Source organism: Pinus tabuliformis, chromosome 2_2 (genome assembly GCF_031772625.1).
Source record: "Pinus tabuliformis cultivar Carrire ecotype Pingquan chromosome 2_2, CPIR1, whole genome shotgun sequence".
NCBI classification, from domain to species: domain Eukaryota; kingdom Viridiplantae; phylum Streptophyta; class Pinopsida; order Pinales; family Pinaceae; genus Pinus; species Pinus tabuliformis.
The window spans coordinates 847,101,506-847,128,971 of record NC_142300.1 but is presented as its reverse complement, the minus strand read 5'-3'; the positions used below and the strand labels follow the sequence as shown (position 1 = coordinate 847,128,971).

The window sequence follows — 27,466 nt, the reverse complement described above, 5'->3', positions numbered from 1 at the left end:
TTCAACGATTTTCTATTCACGATGTGAAGATTTTCCTGTAGATTAATAGAGCAATAATTGTGTATGGGTTTCTACACAGTCGATCAATCCAGCCAAACCGTTGGTTAATATGAAATGCAATACCCTTGGTTAATATGAAAATGCGAATCGAACTCCTTAAGCGAACACAGAGATTTATAATTACAGAATGTTGAGAGAATGCGAGGGTTTTAGCAGTCTTTAAAACAGATTTAAAACAAAATGAATGTTTAAAACCACGATTTGACGACTGCAGAGACGGTGCAGGAATTTACTAGGAGGTAACAGAGCTCAGTCTGGCGGGCACTGGGTTGCAGAGTTTCAATGCGCGCAGCGCTTCAGTCCTGCAGGCACTGGGTTGCAGAGCAAACGGATTCTGGTTGCAGAGTTAAATTGGCGCGCGAAAGTATTTCTCAGAATTATGTTATTGAACGAGACGGGGTGGGTCCCGCGTGGGTCATCGGAAACGCGAGGTGGCCGCCGGAGTCCGATGCCTATGGATATGTATGTCATCCCAAGTTTGCACCACATACATAGCTGGCAAGGGCATTTATGACACAATATATGGCTGGTTAGCCCTTGCCATACATTCTCGCTTTTCTGGCCATTTTTTCCATTTAATGCACGTTCTTTCACTGAGGCCATTTTATTTAAATCTTTTCATCTCAACAAACTATTATGTTTGGTTGGGTTCTTATGTTTTTACTCCAAAACAATCCTCTTCCATGTACTTCTCTGTAGTTTCCTTACGTCCGTGGTACAGGCTTTCGGACTCGCGGTTTCTTCACAGCTGTGGATGCACCGGCCAAGTGTGAAGGAGGTCGCGAGGCAATTAATTGGCAAGAAGCTTGAATGCATTCCATTCAGGGGGCGGGGTTTCCCATTTCCTTTCCTGGAATTTATAATTCAAGGGTGCATTTCTTGTTAAATCATTGTAGTGAGGTATGATCGATAGTTATTTGCAACTTCATCATCCCTTGTATCTCACACAAGTCCAGGTTATTATGAACTTGGAGCGCAACTGATGTTCGACTGATATTTTTCGTTGCATTTATATATTTGCATATTTTGGTATACAACCACGGGTCTCATAGTTGTGAATTTTTAATTTTATTTCATTTTTGGGCTGGTAAATGCCCTGTGGATTCTATATTCAGCCAAATTTACCCAGGAATTGCATCTGCCTCTGTATGTTGAGATATACATCCATAGGCTGTCAGGTTAGCCATTTTCATATGGTCTTATAGATGTGATAGTTATCCTTGCTGGCCATATTAAGGCGAAATCTGTCTTTGGGAAATTTTGAGCTTAGGTCACAGCAGTACAATAGTGCCGAGACATAGTGGTAGTGCGAAAAATGACTCCTAAAAAAGCAAGATGCCGAAAGTAAATTAAAGTGAAGTACCGTTCCAAATTAGGACAAACGAGGCATTGAAAGCGGAAAGCAAATTTGGAAGAAATGGGCCCAGAAATTTGGTTAGTGAAGTTGGCTACTGGTACGAAGAAGTGAGTTCATCATTGGGTAAGAGCTTGCGCATTTGACTTGAATGGTATGTCTATCGCAACACATTTGAATGTTTTACCGTTGAGTTCATACAATATGTTATTGAGCATGGATTGATTGTATATACATAGAACCAAGGTTAACTGCTATGGCAAAGCTATCAAATGTGTTGATGACAATGGGGAACCAAGAGTTTTGCAAGGTAAGAAGAAAGCCACATTAGTGAGGATGGTGACAACTATGCAAGCCAAGCGTAGCCACAGGAAAGGGTGCAAGCTATTTGTAGTGCATATTTCTAGTGATAAGGGTAAGAAGGTTGAGGATGCAGAGGTGTTGAACAAGTACCAGCTTTTATAATAGTTCAGGGATGTATTTCCTGAGGACATTATAGAGTTTCCACCTCATAGGGAGGTAGACTTTTCTATCAAGTTAGTGCCAAGGGTAGCTCTAGCATCGAAAGCACCTTACAAGATGAGAACACCTAAGTTAGTTGAGTTAAAATTGCAGCTGAAGGAGATGTTGGACAAGGGATACATTAGGCCAAGTGTATCACCTTGGGGTGCACCGGTCTTGTTTGTGAGGAAGAAAGATGGTACCCTTAGATTATGCATTGATTATAGGCAGTTGAACAAAGTGACTATCAAGAACAGATACCCTTTGTCGAGGATTGATGACTTGTTCGATCAGCTGAAGGGAGCAACAGTGTTCTCGAAGATTGATCTGAGGTCTCGATACCATCAGGTAACCATCAAAGAAGAGGACATATACAAGACTGCGTTTAGGACCAAGTATGGGCATTATGAGTTTGTTGTTGTTCCATTTGGATTAACTAATGCTCCAACTACATTCATGTGTTTGATGAATAGTGTGTTGCGTCCATATTTGGATAAGTTTGTTATTGTGTTCATTGATGATATATTCTACAAATGAGGAAGAGCATGCCGAGCATTTAGAAACACTATTAAGGTTGTTGAGAGAGCACTAGTTGTATGCTAAGCTCAACAAGTGTAGTTTCTTTCAGACTGAGGTGCACTACTTGGGACATGTTGTCTCCAAAGAAGGTATTGTAGTAGATCCAGAGAAGATAAGGGCCATCATGGAGTGGGTAGTTCCTAAGAATGTGGATGAGGTGAGATCTTTCATGGATATTGTTAGCTTCCTGTTGCAACAGGTGTTCATATTTCATGATTGGCATTTTTACATGCCAAATATGTCATTTTTCATGCTGCAAGGTTCCATATTTCCTTAAAGAGGCCAAAGAAGAAGTCATGAAAGTGTGCTAGTCCAAGTGCCACTGCTGAATTCCAATTTTCATGACTTAACCCTTTTTGAAGAATGTTCTATAAAAGGGAGGGCCAAACAGCTTAATCTTGGCCTCCCTAGGTTTCAATTTCCTGTTTTAGAATATAGAGAATGATATCTGTCCAAACAGCTTAATCTTGGCAGAGTTATAGATAGGTAGAGAATCAAAGGAGCCCAACTGCTTAATCTGGGCCCTTGGCAGAAATAAGTGTAGACTTAGATAGGAGGAAAGAAATAAAAAAGAAAAATTGTAAAGCTGGGTCTGCAAGTCTAAGTGCACCCAAACCAAAAAGAAGGAAAAAATGTTAGGAAAGTAGGCTGGGTAGGTAGTTTTGAGGTTGCAGAAAGATGATTTATGATCAATTTTGTGTTTCAATGTGATATATTTTCAGATCACAGTCATGATGCAGTTTTCCATTTGGAGGAGCTCAAGCTGGATATCTCTAACTTCCCCATTCTCCCTTTTCCCCAAATCACTTACTAATTTCCCCGAAGAGGTCAAGATCTGCTTGATTCCTCTTAATTTCATCATTCTCCATATCAGTTGCCTTGGTGAAAATCTGCTTCATTCAAGGATTGTTCATTCCTCCTCTACAAGTCACTTTTCCCCCCAAAATAGCCCAAGGTTCCTTACCTTAGCGCTTTCTCATCATCTTCATATTAACTACTGACTCTATTATGTAAATCCCTATCTGTTTTCCCCTTCCCCTACTAAATCTATGTTAATAAATCCCCTATGTACATATCCCACCTTATAGCACTATAGCTATGTATTTTTCAGTCCTGGGACATAGTAGTCCACCTGGGACTATTGTGAACCCATCCATGTCATGAAACCGGGATTGGTCTAAACCTCTGTTAGACCAAGAACCTTTACCCATCTCTCTGTCCTCAAAACCTTGTAACTTTACCCCTCCGCAATCGTTTGCACAAAGATAATGTTTAAAAGTTTTAATAAACATTAAGTTTTGTTCTTCCCCGCTTATATAAATCCATAAAACTCACGAAACCAAAGTTTAACCCTCCCCGCGGCATTTTATGAAGATCCGAATCTTCGCACAGATCCCCCGTTTAAACCCGCCGCCAGCTCCGCGCTCTGTCAGCCCTCCAATCCGCCCCTCCTAGATTCGACGGCTCTCGGCGATTTCGGAGCCATCCCGTCGCCTGACCTTTAGCGCCTGATGGCTTGGCGGTTTTTCCGTCGTACAGGAGGATGCGCGTCCGCCTGTGATTGCATCGGAGCCGCTCTGATAGTTACCGCCCTCGTACAGAAGGTGGGCCGATGAAAACCACAAACCGTCTTCTGTCCTTTCCTCTGACGACTGCACCAAGACACTACCACGTCATCTGCACACGTCGGCCTCTTGCCGAGTCACCCCTGCCATGTCACTGCCACCGTGTCCCCGCCACGTCATCCACCGTACATGCTGACGTCACCCTGCTGACGTCATCCTGCCACGTCATCCACCGTACCATGGTCCCACCCGCTGACGTCATGCTGACATCATCATCAGTTTTTGACACGAAAGGCGAAAATCGTGCTTAGGAAGGCCATATTCAAATTCTGAGGCAGTTTTTCATGGCTACGGGAAATGAGCCAAAGTGGAAAGCCCCGCATCGCGCAGCCCCCAGCAAGCCCGAAAGGTGCAGAATGACCCGTTTTTCTTCGCGAAGCATTCAGAAAGGAGCGAAAGACAGTTCTAAAGGAAACAGAGGGCCGAACAGCGGCCCTTAAGTTTTGATTTGACCCACAGCGAAGGAGAGAACCGGCCCGATTCATTTGTCAAAGAGTACCAGAAGAAAGATGAAGCGGCAAAGAGTATCAGTTTAATTTTTTAATGGAAAGCTTTAGTTCCCAAGGCAGGTCAACATTGAGTGGCCTCCAGCGAAGTCAAATCAGGTGTTGTGAGCCCATCCCGGCTCTCAAATCACAGTTAAAGCATTTAAAGCCACCGAACTACAATGGAGCAGAAGCCCATGCACAGTTATTACAGAAGCACTGCACCAAGCCACCGAGGACAACACATAGACTCAGTTTTGATACGGCTGCCCTCAGAGCAGCTCAAGATATTTTCTTGCATTCATTTCTGGATAGGATTAGGTTAAAGTAATCATTTTTCTTTCAGACCTGTTAGGTCAAACTATAGTAGACATTTTGGAAAGTTTTCCTATATATACCGCCCTCTGCATTGTTTCAAGGGTTGGTCGGTTGATAATTTTCACTAGAGACTCGCATTGTATACCTAATATGTTTTACTTAATCAAAGATTGCTGAAAAGATTGGAGAAATGACTGTCTGCTCTGTGTCTAATGATCTAAGGAAGTGAATGTGGAATTCTTGTGCTGCAACATGACTCAATAAGTACCTCTTACCTCTGTTTTCATCGTTTCACCATCTAAATAGCAGAAAGAAAGATTAGCTTAGAACTTGTTTAAACTGCACTCTAGGCTCAATTTCTGTTGTTTCTTTATGTTTTTCATTTGAACTGAATTGGACATGAGTATGAATTCCCTGTGGCTCATATTTACCCTAATTCACCTGTGTTTGACAGTTATCTAGGGATTCTTTACTGCTCCTAGATAGAGCTCATTCGCCTCTCTGTTAAGCCGATTGAGAGATTCTTAATTGCCTCTCCTTCCTTGACATTCTTTCCATCCTTTAAACCTAAAAAATTGTTCCATGTGCAGCTACCTTGCTCCTCATTTCTCTTGAGACCAAGAAAACGCACCAGCAGTCCTACTCCTTGACTCCATGCCCAATGGTTCAAAACGTTCACACTATACTTTACCTGAAAACATCAATCTTCCCACCAAAAACAAAACAAAACCCCTTGAACTCAATAACTAGCCTAAAATCATCTTCAATAAAGTTAAATCATAAAGAGAGAGCCCTCTCTGACTGCAAGTGGGCTAGAAGCTGCAGTCTAAAGATTAGTTTGTGGTTACCTCGGCTGTATCCCTTTACTCCAACCTGAGGGACAACCTGAGTGATAACATAATGGCGACTCCACTGGGGACCATCCTCAGTTAACTTTATAAATCAGGTTGGAAATATCGATTTTCTAATTGTTGTATATTCCTTAAAACTACAAATGAAGCCTGAATATCAGCCAGGAAGCCTTTGAAACTGTTTTTTGCTTTGCATTAACAGAAGTAAATAAAAGCTGCTTCGGTCAATCTTCATGCTAGTTTTAGGCTATACACAGCGATTCCAAAATCTGATCAGTCCCTTGCCGATTCTAAAAGCATTCCCAGAAAAATACCAAAAACAATTCGGACGCTGGCTCCCAAGAAAAATCCACGATACATGAGTTCAAACCCAGACCCAAATCCCCCAGCTGCTCTTGAAAATCCGAACTTAATCCCAAAGATCCTTAGGAAGCAAGAAAAACAAGAAGATTTTGCTAAGTTGAGTCCTGAAACAGCTCACCCAAGCTGTGTTCAAACCCCTGTTAAAGTTTTATTTCGTTCAACCCCTACTTCCCCTTGTTCATCATCCACATCTCAAAGCACTCCACCCACACCTCCATTCACTGCACATACTACAACTACCACTACTGTTGTTCCAGTTACTCCTATTGTCCCAGTTGTTCCTATTGTTCCACTTATCCCTGTGAATATGGCTAATAGATATGCACCCCTGCAATTGCCTGCTAATCCTGGGGCCTTGCCTCAAGATTACCAATCCAAAATTACATATTTTGATAGTACTGGTCATTTCACTGCACTACAGCATACCAAGAAGATGCAGGACTATTTTGAAAACTACGAAATAGATGATGATAGCGTGAGAATGAAAATTTTTGTTCAAAGTCTAACAGGTGATGTGAGAACTTGGTTCAGATCACTTGCAGCGAATTCTATAACCACTCCTGACGAGCTTTATCAATCCTTTACCAACAGATGGGAAAAAAAGAAAGACCCCTTGCACATACTAGCTGAATACGATACAATTAAAAGAGGTCCTCAGGAGACTGTTTTGGAGTACTGTGCAAGGTTCAATAATGTCTATAATGCAATACCACAGAACTTAAGACCCCCGCCTGACCTTGCCTTGTATAAATTCCCTGATGGATTCGACCCGGATATGGCATACCAGTTAAAAGAAAGAGCTCCTCAGACCCTTGCAGACATGCAAAATGTTGCTGTTAGCGTAGAGGCCAACCTAATTGCCAAAAGAAACAAAGCTAGAATGGAAAGAAGAACCACCTTTAAGGAAGAACCCTCAGCCTTAGAACAAAAGCTTGATGCTATTTTCAGTGGCATGCAAAGGCTGGGAGACAGAGTAGAAAGTGTTGAGAGGAAGTCATCATGGGAAGGACAACAATCCAATACCATAAGGAACCCAAATTTTAGGAAAACGCAGAACACAAATGTTGGCAGGTCAAGCCCAGATCATGACATATGACCCCCTTTCCAAGAAAATTATGTAGAAGCATCCACTTCTAGTGAACCCATAGAAGACACTCACATGAATCTGTTGGATCTACAGGGTGAGCATCAAACTTTTCTGAGCCAAGAAGACCAAGATGAGCATAACTTTAGTCAATTTCAAACTATGTCTGGTGAGTCTTTTGATTTTAAACAAGGTTATGATACTGTTGTATATGAGGTCCACAAACAATATAAGCTGAGAACTAGGACCATTGATATTTCTGAACCCAGCAAACCAAAGGATGGCAAATAGCCCAACAAGATTAAAGGCAAAGCTATTGTAACAGAACCAGCTGATATACCTGTCCCAAACCCGCATCATGTAACTGTAGAAGACATAACAGAAATGCAACCTTCTATTGATCAGCCTCTGCCACCTTCTTCCTCTGAGCAAAATTCGACCAGTATTCCGAAAAGCCCTCCTAAAGCTGAAGAACCGCAAGCAGTCAATCCCCATAATGCCGATAATCAAGAGCAAATCGCTGATAATTCAAATGAAACAGAAAAAGTTGTCATTATCAACACCAAGACTCCATTGGAAAAGCCATTCAATTTAGAGGCAGAGATTGGAAAACTTAAGATATCTATCCCCCTCTCAGAACTAGCCAAACATGACATATATAGGCAACAAATTCAAAGATCACTTAAAATCCCAGAGAATAAGGATGATGTAAATGTTTTGAATGATACCCCTGAACTGTTGTTTGGTCCAGAAGTTAATGGAAAGTCAACGTATGGATCTGTCTTGCCCTTTTATGTCAGTTTACATACACATGACAAAATCCTACGCAATGCCATGTTTGATTCCGGAGCATCGCACAATCTTATGCCCAAATCAGTTATGGAAAAGCTGAACCTTGATATCACAAGACCCTACAAAGATCTATTTTCCTTTGACTCAAGTCAAGTCAAATGTTTAGGCCTCATCAAAGACTTGTGTGTCTCCTTAGTCCAATATCCCAACAAGACCATCCTCATGGATGTGGTGGTGGCTGACATCCCACTAAAGTACGGTATGCTCCTATCAAGATCATGGGGGGAAAAGCTCCAAGGATCCCTTCAGTTAGACCTCTCCTATGCCACCATTTCAATCTTTGGGCAACCAAAGAGGCTGTACAGAGAAACACTCATGAAATACGTGGTAAGTAGTGAGAGCAAGCCTGAAAATTTTCCCATTTACTCAATCCATTCTGATATGGATACTTTTATTTTGTTTAATGACAAAACAAATTCCCAACTAATGATGAGCCTTTAGATCTAGAACAACAAGCACACATCAATGAAGAATCGGTTGCACATACTGATGAAATTATCAAAACAGATAATGCTACTACCATACAAGAAGAAACTCCCCAAACAGAAATTTCAAATCTGCCTACTGCAAGAATGACTGAAACTCTTAGTACTAACCACAAGCAAGAAATCACATGGTATTTAGAGTTTGATGGCTCTGTCAACAAGTTAGGAGCAGGGGCAGGTGTATGGATTCACAATACATATAACAACCATGCAGAAGGCCATGCTTACAGACTGAATTTTAAATGCACCAACAACATGGCAGAGTATGAGGCTCTGCTTCTAGGCCTTAAACTTCTCAAAGCTTTAGGAGCTGCAAGAGTGTCCATTTTAGGTGACTCTGATTTAATCATACAACAGATGAAAGGTAACTTTGTTACCAACGACAATAGAATGAGGGCCTATAGGACTGCTGCCACTAATATACTCAATGCATTCACGGAATTCAAGCTGGCCAAGATTTCAAGAGAGCATAACATTCATGCACACAGCCTAGCCACCTTTGCTAGTACATGTAAGCTTCCTTTTGACCAAAACCATCACTTCACAGCTGAAATAAAACATAGGCCCGCTGTCCCAAATAATGTTAAAGATTGGCAAGTGTTCGAAAATGATGCCCAGATTAATAATTTCCTTACTCTTGAGCATGAGTTTGCAAATATTAACATTGACATGGATGCTATGAACGACTCCCAACAGCAAATAACTGAAAATCAGCAAGATGTAACAGCTGTAACAGCCAAACAAATCCTAAACCCAACTGTTTTTAACAAAACAAACATAGAACAGCTGAAACAAATGCATTTGGAGGAAATAGCCAAAACAGAGACAGAGATCATTGACTTAAAGGATAATTTTCTGCCTGCTGGCCTAACCCCATTAGAAGACATGTTTGACGCCAATGATGTTCCCAGAAAGCCAAAATTACAACCATTGAACGCTGCTATAGAAGAACACAACATTGGGACAGTAGAGAAGCCAAAAATGATCAAACTATCCAAAAATTTACCACCTGATCAAAAGCCCAAATATATTGATTTATTTAAAGAGTTCCAAGATGTATTTGCTTGGAGTTATGAGGACTTGAAGTCCTATGACACCTCAGTAATTCAACACACGATTCCCTTGAAACCAAACCAAAAACCCTTCAAATAGAAACTGAGGAGAATCAATTATGTGCTTCTCCCTTTGATTGAAAAGGAAGTGAAAAGAATGTTTGAAGCAGGTATCATAGCACCCATCAGATTTTCTGAATGGGTATCCAATATTGTTCCCACAAGAAAGAAGACAGGTGAGATTAGACTTTGTGTAGATCTGAGAAATTTAAACCAAGTCTCCCTAAAAGACCACTATCATTTGCCCAAGATGGATCACATCCTACAAAGAATAGTGGGGTCATCTAGAATCTCTTTGCTAGATGGATTTTCAAGTTTCAATCAAATACTTGTTCACCCGGATGACCAAGACAAGACAACCTTTACCACATCGTGGGGAACATTTAAGTATGTTAAAATGCCATTCGGACTTAAAAACGCTGGTGCTACCTTTTAAAGAGCAATGGATATTGCATTTTCCAAAGAAATACATGATTTCTTAGTTGTCTGCCATGATGACTTGACTCCATTTTCCAAATCTGATCAAGAGCACCTCAGGCACTTAAGGCAAATATTCATGACATGTAGAAAATATGGGATCTCCCTAAATCCCAAGAAGTCTCTCTTTGGCCTTGAAGAAGGCAAGTTACTTGGCCACATCATATCAAAAGATGGGATTAGAATTGATCCTGAAAGAATCCAAGCCATCCTCCAAATCCCGTATCCAAGAAACATAAAAGAGCTGCAAGCATTCCTTGGAAAGATCAATTTCCTAAGGAGATTTATTCCAAATCTAGCCGAGCTGATAAGATTATTAAGCAACATGTTAAAAAAGGATGCCAAGGTAAAATGGTCTCTTGAAACCAAGCAGGCCTTTGAGAGTATAAAATCTACCTTAACCCAAACCCCTGTCCTCACCAGCCCACAATTTGACAAAGATTTTATCATTTTTTCTTTTGCATCTGATCATACTATAGCTGCTGTCCTTTTGCAAAAGGATGAACATGGAACTAAAAAGCCAATTGCTTTTTTCAGCCGAGCCTTAAGAGACGCCCCTTTGAAGTACCCAATAATGGAGAAGCAGGCCTACACGCTTGTTAAGGTTATCAAGGATTTCCGAGTCTACATTTTATATTCACATGTGATTGCCTATGTCCCACACGCTGTTGTAAAAGACATACTAACTCAAGAGGGATTAGAGGGCAAAAGAGGCAAGTGGATTGCAAACATCCTTGAGTATGACATAGAAATAAAACCAACCAAACTCATAAAGGGACAAGGTTTAGCCAAACTGATGTCTGAAACAAACTTTCAAGCCTTGGACATTAACCAACTGGACAATGAACAGGAGCTGGCAACTCCACAGATCAGTGAAACCTTTTTGCAATCTCCATGGTATACTGATATATGTTTTGTATTGTTAAACCTGTTTGCTCCCCCAGGATTGTCCAGAACCAAGAAAAGATTTTTGAAAATGAAGGCTTTAAAGTTTTGTGTCATAGATGGTGCATTATTTTGGAGAAATCATGAAGGTATATTGCTTAATTGTTTAACCATGAGTGAAACTAACAAGGTCATGAAAGAATTCCATGCAGGTGACTGTGGAGGACATCTATATTGGAAGTCCACTGCTGATAAAATCTTAAGGGCTGGTTTCTACTGGCCCTCTCTTTTTGCAGATGTAAAGAAGTTTGCCATGTCTTGTCACAAATGCCAAATCTTTGAGGGCAAAAGAAAGTTGTTGCCCCTACCCCTGAAACCCATATCAACCGAGAGACCTTTTCAACAATGGGGTCTTGACTTCATTGGAGAGATCCATCCTTCTTCCTCAGGCTAGCACAAATGGATTTTAACAGCCACTGACTATTTCACCAAGTGGGTTGAAGCCATCCCCTGTAGGCAAGCCAATGACACCACCATTATCTAATTCCTTGAGTGCAATATCCTTTCTAGATTTGGCTGCCCTGAGAAAATCATCACTGACAATGTCGTTGCCTTTAAATCTAAAATAATGATCAATTTTTGCCACCAATTTCATATTACCTTGGGCCACTCTACAGCCTATTACCCTCAAGGTAATGGCTTGGCCGAATCATCCAACAGGAGCCTCATCAACATCATAAAGAAAGTGCTAGAAGAGAACAAGAAGAACTGGCATAAAAATCTAGTGAATGCCCTATGGGCAGACAGACTTTCAACAAAGAGATCCATTGGGATGAGCACTTATGAGCTAGTATATGGCATGGAGGCCAGATTTCCTTCATCCTTGGGCATCCCTACTATCAGATTGTTACAGGAAATTCAGGCTGAACCAAATGACATTCAAAGAAGAATTAATCAGACCATTCATCTTCAGCAAACCAGAGAGCAAGTTTATGACAAAGCTCAAATTTTGCAAGAAAAACTCAAAAAGATGTTTGATAAGAGAGTCAAGGCTGAGGATTTCTACATTGGTGACAAAGTTCTAAGGTGGGACTCACGAAGAGAAGACAAGGGCAAGCATGCCAAGTTCGATTTTTTATGGAAAGGACCATTCGTTATTTCTGTTGTTCAGGGAAATAACACTTATTTTCTCAAATCTGTAGAGGATAGTTCTGCTGAAGAAGGCCCTGTTAATGGCCGTATGCTGAAACATTACCATGATCCCTTTTAAGGGATACAGTGCAGCTTTGTATATATCTTTTGTACAATAATATCTGTATATATCAACATTCTGTTCTATTTTTCCGAATGTTAGAGGAGCAGCAGTGAATCTTGTGAAGACACGGCCAATGCAAGTATTCAGATTTTAAAAAGCTTTGTCTCTGCACTAATCTCAACAAAATAGCAAGAGTAGCACAGTCGCATCATAGCAATTCATGGTGAAGGGAAGCTGTTTGCAGTCTTCAGTAAAAAATATCAAAACAGAGGAGTGTTTTAGTTTCATATCAGCACCCTTGGTCAAAGCAAAAGTAAAGCAAACACATCAGTTTTGATCCATGTTTTGAGAATGTTTCAAAGGTACAATGCTCAAACAACATTCTACATAATAACAAGCACGCAGAAGAAAGCAGGCAGTGCTATGCATTTCACAATATTTCAGTTGAGGAGAAGGTTGTTCATATTACAAAGTTTCAATTATCTAACAGCCAGCATAAAAGAAGTTTCTTCAATTTACAGCAACAACAGAAGATCAGGCATTCTGACCTGCTGTTCTTGGCTTTTCACAAGGAAAAGTCATCCCCAAGTGGAGCCACTGTTAGCCTCCTGTTGCAACAGGTGTTCATATTTCATGATTGGCATTTTTACATGCCAAATATGTCATCTTTCATGCTGCAAGGTTCCATATTTCCTTAAAGAGGCCAAAGAAGAAGTCATGAAAGTGTGCTAGTCCAAGTGCCACTGCTGAATTCCAATTTTGATGACTTAACCATTTTTGAAGAATGTTCTATAAAAGGGAGGGCCAAACAGCTTAATCTTGGCCTCCCTAAGTTTCAATTTCCTATTTTAGAATATAGAGAATGATATATGTCCAAACAGCTTAATCTTGGCAGAGTTATAGATAGGTAGAGAATCAAAGGAGCCCAACTGCTTAATCTGGGCCCTTGGCAGAAATAAGTGTAGACTTAGATAGGAGGAAAGAAATAAAAAAGAAAAATTGTAAAGCTGGGTCTGCAAGTCTAAGTGCACCCAAACCAAAAAGAAGGAAAAAATGTTAGGAAAGTAGGCTAGGTAGGTAGTTTTGAGGTTGCAGAAAGATGATTTATGATCAATTTTGTGTTTCAATGTGATATATTTTCAGATCACAATCATGATGCAGTTTTCCATTTGGAGGAGCTCAAGCAGGATATCTCTAACTTCCCCATTCTCCCTTTTCCCAAATCACTTACTAATTTCCCCGAAGAGGTCAATATCTGCTTGATTCCTCTTAATTTCATCATTCTCCATATCAGTTGCCTTGGTGAAAATCTGCTTCATTCAAGGATTGTTCATTCCTCCTCTACAAGTCACTTTTCCCCCCAAAATAACCAAAGGTTCCTTACCTTAGCGCTTTCTCATCATCTTCATATTAACTACTGACTCTATTATGTAAATCCCTATATGTTTTCCCCTTCCCCTACTAAATCTATGTTAATAAATCCCCTATGTACATATCCCACCTTATAGCACTATAGCTATGTATTTTTCAGTCCTGGGACATAGTAGTCCACCTGGGACTATTGTGAACCCATCCGTGTCATGAAACCGGGATTGGTCTAAACCTCTGTTAGATCAAGAACCTTTACCCATCTCTCTGTCCTCAAAACCTTGTAACTTTACCCCTCCGCAATCGTTTGCACAAAGATAATGTTTAAAAGTTTTAATAAACATTAAGTTTTGTTCTTCCCCGCTTGTATAAACCCATAAAACCCACGAAACCAAAGTTTAACCCTCCCCGCGGCATTTTATGAAGATCTGAATCTTCGCGCAGACCCCCCATTTAAACCCGCCGCCAGCTCTGTGCTCCGTCAGCCCTCCGATCCGCCCCTCCTAGATCCTACGGCTCTCGACGATTTCGGAGCCATCCCGTCGCCCGACCTTTAGCGCCCGATGGCTTGGCGGTTTTTCCGTCGTACAGGAGGACGCGTGTCCGCCTGTGATTGCATCAGAGCCGCTCTGACAGTTACCACCCTCGTACAGAAGGCAATCCGATGAAAACCACAAACCGCCTTCTGTCCTTTCCCCTGACGACTGCACCAGGACACTACCACGTCATCTGCACACGTCGGCCTCTTGCTGAGTCACCCCTGCCAAGTCACTGCCACCGTGTCCCCGCCACGTCATCCACCGTACATGCTGACGTCACCCTGTTGACGTCATCCTGCCACGTCATTCGCCGTACCATGGTCCCACCCGCTAACGTCATGTTGACGTCATTATTAGTTTTTGACGCGAAAGGCGAAAATCCTGCTTAAGAAACCCAAATTCAAATTCTGAGGCAGTTTTGAAAGCCCCGCATCGCACAGCCCCCAGCAAGCCCGAAAGGTGCAGAATGACCCGTTTTTCTTCGCAAAGCATTCAGAAAGGAGCAAAAGACAGTTCCAAAGGAAATAGAGGGCCGAACAGCGGCCCTTAAGTTTTGATTTGACCTACAGCGAAGGAGAGAACCGGCCCGATTCATTTGTCAAAGAGTACCAGAAGAAAGATGAAGCGGCAAAGAGTATCAGTTTAATTTTTTAATGGAAAGCTTCAGTTCCCAAGGCAGGTCAACATTGAATGGCCTCCAGCAAAGTCAAATCAGGTGTTGTGAGCCCATCCCAGCTCTCAAATCACAGTTAAAGCATTTAAAGCCACCGAACTACAATGGAGCAGAAGCCCATGCACAGTTATTACAGAAGCACTGCACCAAGCCACCGAGGACAACACATAGACTCAGTTTTGATACGGCTGCCCTCAAAGCAGCTCAAGATATTTTCTTGCATTCATTTCTGGATAGGATTAGGTTAAAGTAATCATTTTTCTTTCAGACCTGTTAGGTAAAACTATAGTAGACAATTTTGGAAAGTTTTCCTATATATACCGCCCTCTGCATTGTTTCAAGGGTTGGTCGGTTGATAATTTTCACTAGAGACTCGCACTGTATACCTGATATGTTTTACTTAATCAAAGATTGCTGAAAAGATTGGAGAAATGACTGTCTACTCTGTGTCTAATGATCTAAGGAAGTGAATGTGGAATTCTTGTGCTGCAACATGACTCAATAAGTACCTCTTACCTCTATTTTCATCGTTTCACCATCTAAATAGCGGAAAGAAAGATTAGCTTAGAACTTGTTTAAACTGCACTCTAGGCTCAATTTCTGTTGTTTCTTTATGTTTTTCATTTGAACTGAATTGGACATGAGTATGAATTCCCTGTGGCTCATATTTACCCTAATTCACCTGTGTTTGACAGTTATCTAGGGATTCTTTACTGCTCCTAGATAGAGCTCATTCGCCTCTCTGTTAAGCCGATTGAGAGATTCTTAATTGCCTCTCCTTCCTTGACATTCTTTCCATCCTTTAAACCTAAAAAATTGTTCCATGTGCAGCTACCATGCTCCTCATTTCTCTTGAGACCAAGAAAACACACCAACAATCCTACTCCTTGACTCCATGCCCAATGGTTCGAAACTTTCACACTATACCTGCCTCTTTACCTGAAAACATCAATCTTCCCACCAAAAACAAAACAAAACCCCTTGAACTCAATAACTAGCCTAAAATCATCTTCAACAAAGTTAAATCATAAAGAGAAAGCCCTCTCTGACTGCAAGTGGGCTAGAAACTGCAGTCTAAAGATTGGTTTGTGGTTACCTCGGCCGTATCCCTTTACTCCAACCTGAGTGATAACAGGTATGGCAGGATATTATAGGAGGTTCATCAGGAACTTCTCGCAGATTGCTTATCCTATTACATCATTGCAGAGGAAAGCTAAGAAGTTAAAATGGACTGCAGAGTGTGAGACTAGTTTTGAGCAACTTAAGGAGTTACTGCCACATGCACCAGTGCTACAAATTGCAGATCCAGACAAAGAGTTTGTAGTGTGTACAAATGCTTGCACGAGAGGACTTGGTGGAGTCCTTATGCAGGATGGGCAGGTGGTATGTTATGAGTCTCAGAAACTAAATGAGCACAAGAAGGACTATCCCACGCATGATCTCGAGTTGGCAGTGATTAAACATGCATTGAAGATGTGGAAACAATATCTTCTTGGTAGGCAGTTTGTGCTTATGAGTGATCACATTGCGTTGAGGTATTTGTTTGACCAACCAAATCTGAATGCCAAGCAAGCTAGATGGTTGACCACGATCAACGAGTTTGACTTCGAGATCAGGTACATCAAGGGTAAAGAGAACAGGGTGCCAGATGCTCTCAGTAGACGGGCACATGTACATCACTTGACAACTATGAGCTCCTATGGGACATACTTACCGGATAGGATCGTGCAAGCAGGACAACAAGATGTCAAGTATATGGAGATTGTGCATAGGTTGTAGCAGGGTGATAGTGCAGGTACACGTATAGGTACATGCAGTGGTACAGGTATAGGTGGTAGTACAGGCACATGTAGAGGGGCAGGTGCAGGTGGACAGGGCATGGACTATTGTCTTACAGTAGAGGGATCGATCAGGTTCCGAGACAGGATATATGTACCGGATAGTAGTGAGCTCAAGAAGGCGATCTTGAGGAAATTTCATGTGAAACCTTATTCAGGTCACCCAGGTTATCAAAAGACACTCACATCGGTGAAGAGATATTACTATTGGCCGAATCTGAAGAGGGATGTAACAGAGTTTGTGGCAAGATGTTTCCACTGTCAGCGAGTGAAAGTACAGTCTAAACATCCAAGTGGACTGCTACAACCGATTGCTATTGCTGAGTGGAAATGGGAGGTCATTTCTGTGGATTTCATCACAGGGTTGCTGAAGACAGTGAAGCAACATGATTCCATTATGGTCATTGTGGACAAGTTAACAAAGGTTGCACACTTTGTTCCGGTGAAGTATACGTTCTCAGCTAGTTATGTGGTGCAGGTATTCATCCGAGATGTGGTTAGACTACACGGTGTTCCGAAGAAGATTGTGTTAGATAGGGTTGCGAAGTTCACTTCCAAGTTTTGGAAGGAGTTATTTGCATGTTTCGACACCTAGTTAGCCTTCAACACAACTTATCATCCGCAGAAAGATGGATAGACAACGAGGGTCAACAGGATATTGGAGGACATGTTGAGGATGTGATGCATCAGCAGGGGAAGTGGGAAGAGTATCCCCCTTTAGTAAAGTTTGCATACAACAATGGTTATCAGGAGTCACTAAGGATGAGTCATTTTGAGGCATTGTATGGGCAGAATTATAACACTCCCATTAGTTGGAGTGATCTAGTTAGCAAAGTATTGATTGGACCAGATATGTTGGCAGACATGGAACAAGAGATGCAGGTGATCAAGAAGAATCTCAAGGCAACACAAGATAGGCAGAAGAGTTATGCAGATAGGAACAGGTTGTTCAAGGAGTTTCAGGTTGGGGAACAGGTGTACTTGCACATCAAACCGAAGAAGAGCTCCTTGCAAATTGGCTCATGTGCCAAGCTGGCACCACGGTTTTGTGGACCCTTCAGTATCATTGAGAGGACTTGGCTAGTATCTTATCGACTTGCATTGCCTCCGACATTGAAAGTCCACGATGTTTTCCATGCATCTTTGCTTAAGAAGTATGTTAAGGATGTTGATCATGTGATTGACTGGTCTATATTGCAGGTGGAACTAGATGGAGAATTACAATCGGAGCCTCATTGTATATTGTAGAAAAATGTGTTCATGCTTTGGAATCAAGCAATAGAGCAAGTTAAGGTTTAATGGAAGCACTTTGGGCCCGATGAAGCTACTTGGGAGATGGCAGATCAGATGTGGGCCATGTATCCTTCCTTGTTTTCCAGTTGAAGCAAAGCAGCTTGATATGGTGGTTTGGTGGTTGCTTATGGTGGTTTGGTAGTTTCTTTTTGGTGGTTTAGTATTTGTTTTATGTTGGTTTAGTGTATGCTTTATGGTGATCGATATATGCTTTATGATGGTTGATATATGCTATATAATGTTTTGATATATATGCTTAGATACGATGATTAGTATATGTTTGATATATGTTTTGATATATGATTTGGCATATATTTTGGTGTATATATATGGACACCCATGTATGGATATAAATACCGTAACGAGTTGTGCTATAAAGCTCCACTATGCGGTATGGGTGTTATGTTATTATGTTATCATGTCGTTATGTTATCATGTCATATGCGTTTGTTTTGAGTGGGATGATCATCTAAATACCATAATGAGCTATGTTATAAAGCTCCACTATGTGGCATGTTGTCATGTTATCATGGTGTTTTTCTCTTGAGCAGATCTTTCATTGTAAATACTACATTGAGCTATGTTATAAAGCTCCCTGAGCAATATGTCTTCTTTCAACAGGTTGTTGAGGTATATGTGTGATTGAACACCAAGGACGGTGTCCCCCAAGGGAAAGGGTTTTGTAACAACCTTGGTGAAAATTCCATGTAATAAATGTTAAAAACAATAACCACGAATGACTAGGACACTTATTCCAAGCTGAATGTTGGGCAAGATATCCTAGGGGGTGTTCATTTGGATGTTTATGGCTAAGGAAATTGGCAAAGGCAATGGATAAGGCATTAAAAGGAAAAATGGCATTTTTAACACATTTATTTATGAAAATAATGGAAATTGGGATAAAAAGGAGGTGAAAGGTCACAGGATGCATGTAAGGAGGAAAATAGCTTCTGAAGATAAGTTTGTAACCTTTTGTCAGTTCAGTTTTGGAGCTCTCTCATTATTCTCTCTCTCTCTCTCATACTCTTCGATACTTAGAGTTTTCTTGGAGCACTCTTGGTGGTGTGGCATACTTGGATTCTTGGAGAAAGAAGGAAAAGGAAGAGGAAGAAAGTGCAAGAAGGCATCGACATCAACAACTACATAAGATTTTCTTGCAGGTATCAAGTTGCATGTATGATTTCTTCACTAGTTTTGGGAATGCATGGCATATGCATGTGGTTTCTTGGTTGTGATCTGTCATTGGCATGGAGGATTGCCTGGTTCGATAGTGGATTGCCTAGACTTGCCATTTCCTGGATAGCCATGGTGATTGTGGGTTTACTTTCATTGTTTTGTTTTGGTTGGTTCTCATATTTCCTTAGCTTGGGTTGAGTTATTAGTCCTCGAAGCCCTGGTTGAACAAACGCTCTGGAAGCCTTGTAACAACTTGGGTTGAGTTACTAGTCCTGGAAGCCTTGGTTGGACAAACACTCTAGAAGCCCTTGGTGGGTACTAGTCTTGGAAGCCTTGGTTGGACAAACGCTCTAGAAGCCCTTGGTGGGTATTAGTCTTGGAAGCCTTGGTTGAACAAATGCTCTAGAAGCCCTTGGTGGGTACTAGTCTTGGAAGCCTTGGTTGGACAAACGCTCTGGAAGCCCTTGGTGGGTACTAGTCTTGGAAGCCTTGGTTGGACAAACACTCTGGAAGCCCTGTATAAGCTGTGGGTTGAGTTGCTAGTTATGGAAGCCTTGGTTGGACAAATGCTCTGGAAGCCATGGAAGGCTTGGATGGAGACCAATCTGATGATGGTTTTTGGTGATGTCCGACCATGAGGTGGAATCACTATTTGATGGGTTGAGGTGGATGGCCTCTGGAAGCCCTGGATGAGTTTTGATTGATGTGTTCTATGAGATCCCACATTCATGCTTGGAATATGGCACGAGGGTGAATGGTTGAAGAGAGATTTGGCTCAACCATTCTATGGTTAGGTGGAACGTGGTAGTCCCATCTCCGGTTGGTTCATTGCATTCATTAATGAGAAATCCATTCCCTTGATTTTCATGTGCAAAGGTATGATGTATATATGGATTTGATGGCTGATATGTTTATTGTAATTCTGTTCCTATTATGTTGGTTATATGCACATTTACCCCGTAGGGTGTTACAGACACAAAAAAACTGACTTAGAATATTTCCTTCGACCACCAAGATTCAAAATATAGCACAAATATAACCAGTTACATAGTAAAAATTACCCATATTCGTTGCAATACCAATATACTATGTCAAAGAAATTTAGAGGCATACACATTACACATTAAAGCAGAGCAATACATTTCAAAATTATTCATTATCATTCCATTACACAAGCATAAACACATATGACAATATTATAGAGAAGCAATAACTATTCCAGAGGGTAACCAAAAGAAAAGTTATGCAAAGTTTTGGCTAAGCATGGGAAGACCACATGGGCTACCACGCACTGCAAAGAATGACAAATATCACACGCAGTGCAATAGTAAGCAGGGATACTACATAAATGCATGACAAAGACAAGAAGGACCACAATTAAAGCAATAAAAACACACTGCCAAATAATTAGTTACAACCTGTCAAACTATTGTTAGATCCTCCTAAGAAAGTTAATTGTTGATCTTTGTATGTTACGCGTAGATCCATGCCATTAGTAGAAAGTTGTTTAGGAAGTTTGAGTCAATTACGTTGTAATAGAGGACTAGTTATTGTTGTTATTGACAAGTTTCTATGGAATATTAAATAGATGACTAGTTATTGTTGTTATTGACCAGGCATAGACAAACTTCAACCTTGATGTAGTCTTTTGGTTTCCATTTTTGTTAGATCCAATAAGTTAGTGCTTTTTCCAAAGGCCAACTTTCAAGGAATTTTCCAATCAGGGCGTGATCTCACATATATTGGATGTATTCACCCATGCAAGTGGAGGAACTTCAAATTTTGGGTTCGTGGCTACTTTAGGGAGGCGACTACTCAGGGTTTTGTGACTCGTCGATGTGGATTGAACCAAGCCTTTGGATTTGGATGAAATGGATTCTTGTTCCACATTGAAGGTGTTGATGGGTGGAATCTGATGGGTGTTATAATCCGTAGTCACAATCTTGCTATCTATAGCACTCGCCATGGCTGTGATGATGACGAAGCACATGGGAAGAAGGTTGAGAGCTAGGGTTTTGTAGGTCTATACAGAGCGATTTTTTTTGAAAGAGATTCTTTTAATTACGTTGAGAAGCACTCACAACCCAGTATGAGGGGATGTTGTCCCTTAACATTACATTTAAAAATAGTAAAATAATACTTACATTAACAAAGTAAATAATAGTAAGAACAAAAAATCAATATTGACCATAAATAAAATACTTCAATTTCCACCTTAATTTTACATAAACTTTATATTGAGAGATAAAGTAATTGAAAATAAACCAGAAAACATATTTTTTATTGTGAGGGAGATGTGTAATTCTTTCACTACCTACTATGGAGTTCACATATAACATGTAAAAATAATATTATTGATATTACATGATGTGTAATTCATTCCAATGTTGCAGGGTTCGCTGGACCTGAACCTTGAGGTTTGAAATGTGGCGAACCTTTAAAAAATGGTAAAAAATTGTTTAATTTCATGGGGTTCAAGATAAGTGGTAGAGAAAAATCTAGAGCAACTAGGTTACAAAGCATAAAAAATCATTCAAAGTTTGTTAGGTTCGATGGCAATTAGCAGCCATGACACAGATTTTTTTTTTGGTCAAGTAGGTTATGGGAGTAACCGCAAAATTCTCAAGCAAGCTAATTATGAACGTAAAAAATTGTTCAAGTACATTAGGTTCAAGGCCAATCAACACTTGAAAAACTCTGGAGAGGAGGTTACTATTGAAGAATCTAGGCAAATAAGTGGAGTGTGATTCTTCTTTACTTGATAATAATTTGTGGAGTATTTTTATTTTTTCTTGTTAGCTTAATCTTCTTCTTCTTATTATTAATGCATGTGTGTGTACTTCATCAAACTGCTACCAAAACATAAGAACAAGAACACAAGATGTTGGCTCTCTGCTAGGGCCAAAACCTCTCTTCTCTTGAGAGGAAAACCCTTTAGTAAGTTTCTCTTATTGAAGCTTCTTATTGATCACTACCAAACTCTAAACACCTGACAAGAATATCCTTCAAGCAAAAGACAAGTCCTTTCTCCTTTCTGCACTTTGTCCCCTGACACTTCCTTATTCCGACACTTCGTTCTCTGGCACTTCGTCCTCCTCCTTCTGACACTTCATTCTTCTTATAACTTGTTGGTAAACCTTGTTTCACTTGCTTTATAAGAGATACATTTGATGATACCCTTTTCTTATGATGATTCCTTTCTTCTCTTCACCAACCAACGAACTTGTATGACTATAATGGGAGGGCTATAATGACAGCAGAGGCAAGCTCTTTATCTTCGCACGTGTGACTGTTTTCCTTGTGATGTTGGCCTCTTCCTTCTTCGCTTGAGAGAGCTCATTCTACGCTTGAGTGAGGGGCCTTATAGGCCTTGTTTTCTAGCCCAAAATAGAGAGATATGTCACTATGGGTTTCTGTTGTTATGACCGCAGGAAGACCATTCCTTTCTCACATGTGTGGCTGTGTTAACCCTAGAAAATAGTCCCTTCCACCTCGGCTTCTTTCTCTCTTCCTTCGTTGCCCTAGAAGACCTCTTCTTCGTACTTTTCTTAGCCTCTCCGCTTCTGAGATTTCAGAGCTCTTGATTGGTGTTGTAATGGAGTGGACAACCTCTATTTAGAGAGGATTATCCCTCCTTTTAGGCCGACTTGTTATGCAAAATTCAAATGGTTTCTTTGGTGGTGTAACATGCTTGAAGGAGCTTCTTTGATGGTGCCTTTGCATAGGAGGAGACTTGACTTTGCTTGGAGGTATTCTCTTGACCCTAATACATAATCATACATGGTGTAACACACCCTTAAGGCCTTCAACATTTCCTTTTGACTATTTGACTCACCTATAACACTTAACATGTGCTAGACCTATTTCAATAAGCAAGAAACTCATTGATATATATTATAAAAATAATGTTTATTTTCTTGAATAAATACAAATATCAAAAGTACATTTATGAAGACCGAACCTAGTTACATTTCCTTCAAGAGTTACAGGGCACAAATCTGCGTTACAAACTAAAATCACATGCAAGGTACAAATGAGGATCAAGGTTACGAGTCTAGGTAACCAATTACCATTATCTGTGTAAAATTTTCACCATGCTTCTAATGGAATATTTATCATATTCATTTGAGAACATATGTTATATGTTGTATATATTATAAATTATATTTATATTTATAAAGAAACTATACATTTTATAATATAATATTTAAGATTAATTATAAATATATATAAAATATAAATTAATATGATATATATTTTGGGATTTTGAAATATGTGTATGTACGAACGCAATGGTGAACCTTATCCGAATTTCATGGACAAATTCAAATTTGAATCGAATCTTATTGTTGTCGAACTCGAACCATGTGACATTGATTCATTCTATGTTCAATTGACATATAATATTTAAAACAAAAACATATTAATAACACAAAAATATTTTAGTGTATGCCATAAATAAAACATTTCAATGCCCATATTAAATAATATAATTCCATATAAAATAATTTAAATTAAACATTTTTTTTGATATTATTATTATGAATATTTTCAATATTCATTCTGAGGAAGATGTGTAATTTATTCCATATATATATATATATATATATATATATATATATATAACATGATGAGTATATTCTACTAAGTGGAATTAGTAACTTCACACATATAGATGCCACAAGGGCCAACTTACAATATGTTTATGGAGACTTGAACTCATGCAACTTGGGATACGAAATATGTGCCATACCACTTGAGCTAAGTTCCTTCGACTATATTTAAAAGAAGATTAATAACAAAAATAGTTTAATATGAGTTATAAATCAAATATTTTAATATACATGTCTAATTCAAGGCAAGAAGGGGATTTGTAATTCCTTCAATGCTTAATATAAAGTTGAGGCGTAGCATTTTAGAAATATTAATAACAAAAATGACATAGACATGTAGCATTTTAAAAAATACGAATAACAAAAATAATTCAATGTGCACACATACACATATAGAGAGAAATTATATTATATGGATATATGTTTGCTATTTAGGAATATGATGGGGCATGTACTAATATTTTAATGTCGAGAATGTGAATCATAAATAAAACATTTCAATGTTAAGTATGTATATAAAACAAGTGAAAATAACAAATTTCTCATAGTCAAAACATTTTATTAGTGTGGTGCTCAAAACTAAAATAGATCCATCTTAACCCCATATCTACCCGGAGCAGTGAGGAATCAAATCTCTAGAGATGCAAACTTTTCCTTAAGTTTTACATTAAAGAGAGATTTATATATTGAGATATTTGATCCCTCTCAATGTTTGATAAATCCAAAATTAAATTAAATATATACTAAGAATTTATCATTTATATATGAATTATTATTATTATTTATTTATTTATTTTTCGTTATGTTCAAATTAATTGTTTTTTAATAATTAAAATTATTTTTAAAATAAAATAAGATAATACTTTCACTTTTCAACCAATTAAAATTTTAATATGCAATGAAGAATATGCCACTTATGATATACTTAGTAATAATGCCCTTTTACAAGATATATATATATATATATATATATATATATATATATATATATATATATAATATACCATATATATATATAATATACCACCTATATATATATATATATATAATATACCACCTATATATATTCTTCGGAAAAAAATAGTGATTTCATTGCAACTTAAACAAGGAACAAAAATACATTTTGTAGATGCTAAAAGCATTTAGTGTGAGCAAGACAACCATCTTGTGTGAGCAAATTATTAACCTCTTGGCTAAAAAAACCAAAACATAAACAAAAGATAAATTAACTTTTATAATAATTACTTAACTTCTCTTTTTATCCTTCCTTTTTTGGGACCTTTTGCCATCCCCTAAATGAAGGTCAACAAGTACCACCACCAACTCATTCACAATCACCATAGAAGGGTGTTCTTTATTAGAATCTGAACTTTCTAGGACATGGACTCTCTTTGAGCCCACCAAACCATCCTCTTTGCGTGCCCCTACTCCAAAATGTTTAGGTTCAAGGATCGATTTTGTTTCTGAAGCATTGTACAGGGGATGCACATATCCATCAAGGACCTAAGCACTCATATTGTCTTTGTTTTGGATGCTTCTCCTTGATTTCTTCTACTTCATCTTCCTTAAAAATGGGATCAAAAGACGGCCATTCTTTCGTTTTACAAACATGTCATTTTTTTCCCTGTGAACATGTGTTCTGTTTAGAAATAAGTGTGATATGTGAATACCCTATTTTCATAATCCAAGATTTTGATCAATTTATAACATCTATATATATGACCAAATAAATCTTTATTTAGATCTATTTTAACCCAAATAAATAAATAATCCTTTTAATCCAAAATAAATAAATAATCCTTTCTCCTCTTTCGTAACAATGCCTAAAAGTGTCAAGCCTACTTGGATTACGTTTTGGCCAAAACAGCTTTCAGTGTTATTAGGAGGTTGCGGGTTAATTTTTAATTTTCAAATTTCTTTTATCAAAAGTTCGAAGTCTCACATAGGGACAATTGGGAGATTATTTACCATATCGTGTGGATATCTACACTCTGCTGTATACATTCTTGCTTTTCTGGCCATTTTTTCCATTTAATGCACGTTCTTTCACTGAGGCCATTTTATTTAAATCTTTTCATCTCAACAAAATCTTATGTTTGGTTGGGTTCTTATGTTTTTACTCCAAAACAATTCTCTTCCATGTACTCGTCTGTAGTTTCCTTACGTCCGTGGTACAGGCTTTCGGACTCACGGTTTCTTCAAAGCTGTGGATGCACTGGCCAAGTGTGAAGGAGGTCGCGAGGCAATTAATTGGCAAGAAGTTTGAATGCATTCCATTCAAGGGGCGGGGTTTCCCATTTCCTTTTCTGGAATTTATAATTCAAGGGCGCATTACTTGTTAAATCCTTGTAGTGAGGTATGGATCGATAGTTATTTGCAACTTCATCATCCCTTGTATCTCACACAAGTCCAGGTTATTCTGAACTTGGAGCGCAACTGATGTTCGACTGATATTTTTGGTAGCATTTATATATTTGCATATTTTGGTATACAACCACGGGTCTCATAGTTGTGAATTTTTAATTTTATTTCATTTTTGGGCTGGTAAATGACCTGTGGATTCTATATTCAGCCAAATTTACCCAGGAATTGCATCTGCCTCTGTATGTTGAGATATACATCCATAGGCTGTCAGGTTAGTCACTTCCATATGGTCTTATAGATGTGATAGTTATCCTTGTTGGCCATATTAAGGCGAAATCTGTCTTTGGGAAATTTTGAGCATAGGTCACAGCATACAATAGTGCCGAGACATAGTGGTAGTGCGAAAAATGACTGCTAAAAAAGCAAGATGCCGAAAGTAATTAAAGTGAAGTGCTGTTCCAAACTAGGACAAACGAGGCATTGAAAGCGGAAAGCGGAAAGCAGTTTTGGAAGAAACGGGCCCAGAATCTGGAATACAAATAATTGACGCGTATTAGGATTGGCTACCGTCCTCTCCCCTAACGTCATAGGCTTAATGGAGGAAACTCAGGATAGAGTACTGTCTGAAGGAGCTGGAAGATAAACTAGACTGCGGCACTGTGCTGCTGCCTGGACAAGATTGCTTGCCGTTGAGGCTTGGGTGGCCTTGCCTGCATGCTGATATGGGATTTGGACCGGTGACAACACCGGGGTCTCTGAGAAGTAGGAATAGTGCCGTGTGACAAGAACCAGGATCCATTCTGTTAGTGATTTGTCTTTTGGTACCCTGGTAGAAGGGAGCATTCGAAAGAAGGAAATGTTCAAATGTGTGGAGAATGGTCTAGGGCTTGCTAGAGAATGTGGGATTAGAGTATGAGGGCTTCTTGCATGTATATAGCTAGGCAGTGTTGATGGGAATACATGAAGACACTGGAAAGAGTGTGTGACTTAGGCCTTGTGATTAGAAAAAATGAAATGCTCCTTAGCATCAACTTCTTGAAGATGACACAATTGGCATATCCTGTTTGATTAGTTGACTTGGTGCTTTGCCTACACCTGAAGTCCAGGTGAGCTCACTTTAAATTGGCCCAGGGAGCTCCACTGAATTCCATGTGAGCTCACTTTAAATTGGCCCGGGGAGATGTATAGAGCATCCATTCAATGACAACATGTCATGGAGGCTAGACAACGAATCTATTCGCTAGCTCCATGAAGTGCTTCGCATAAAGGACCATATTTGGCTAGAAGAAAAGGCTTCCAATAATAGTATATATTAA

At 39.4% G+C, this 27,466-nt stretch overlaps 1 protein-coding gene across 2 annotated transcripts in view; it reads left to right on the top strand.

Moving 5' to 3' along the window:
• The first annotated feature begins 625 nt into the window (after positions 1 to 625).
• Positions 626 to 27,466, top strand: part of LOC149195620 (thioredoxin-like 3-3) — a 269,342-nt gene continuing 242,501 nt past the window's right edge. Inside the window, exon 1 of one of the 2 annotated variants that reach the window (XM_089405375.1) lies at positions 626 to 960. The gene's annotated coding sequence lies outside the window, so the exon portion shown is untranslated. Of the gene's footprint in view, positions 961 to 25,790; positions 26,143 to 27,466 lie in introns of those variants that run through there. The other variant, XM_089405374.1, reaches the window with a different exon arrangement.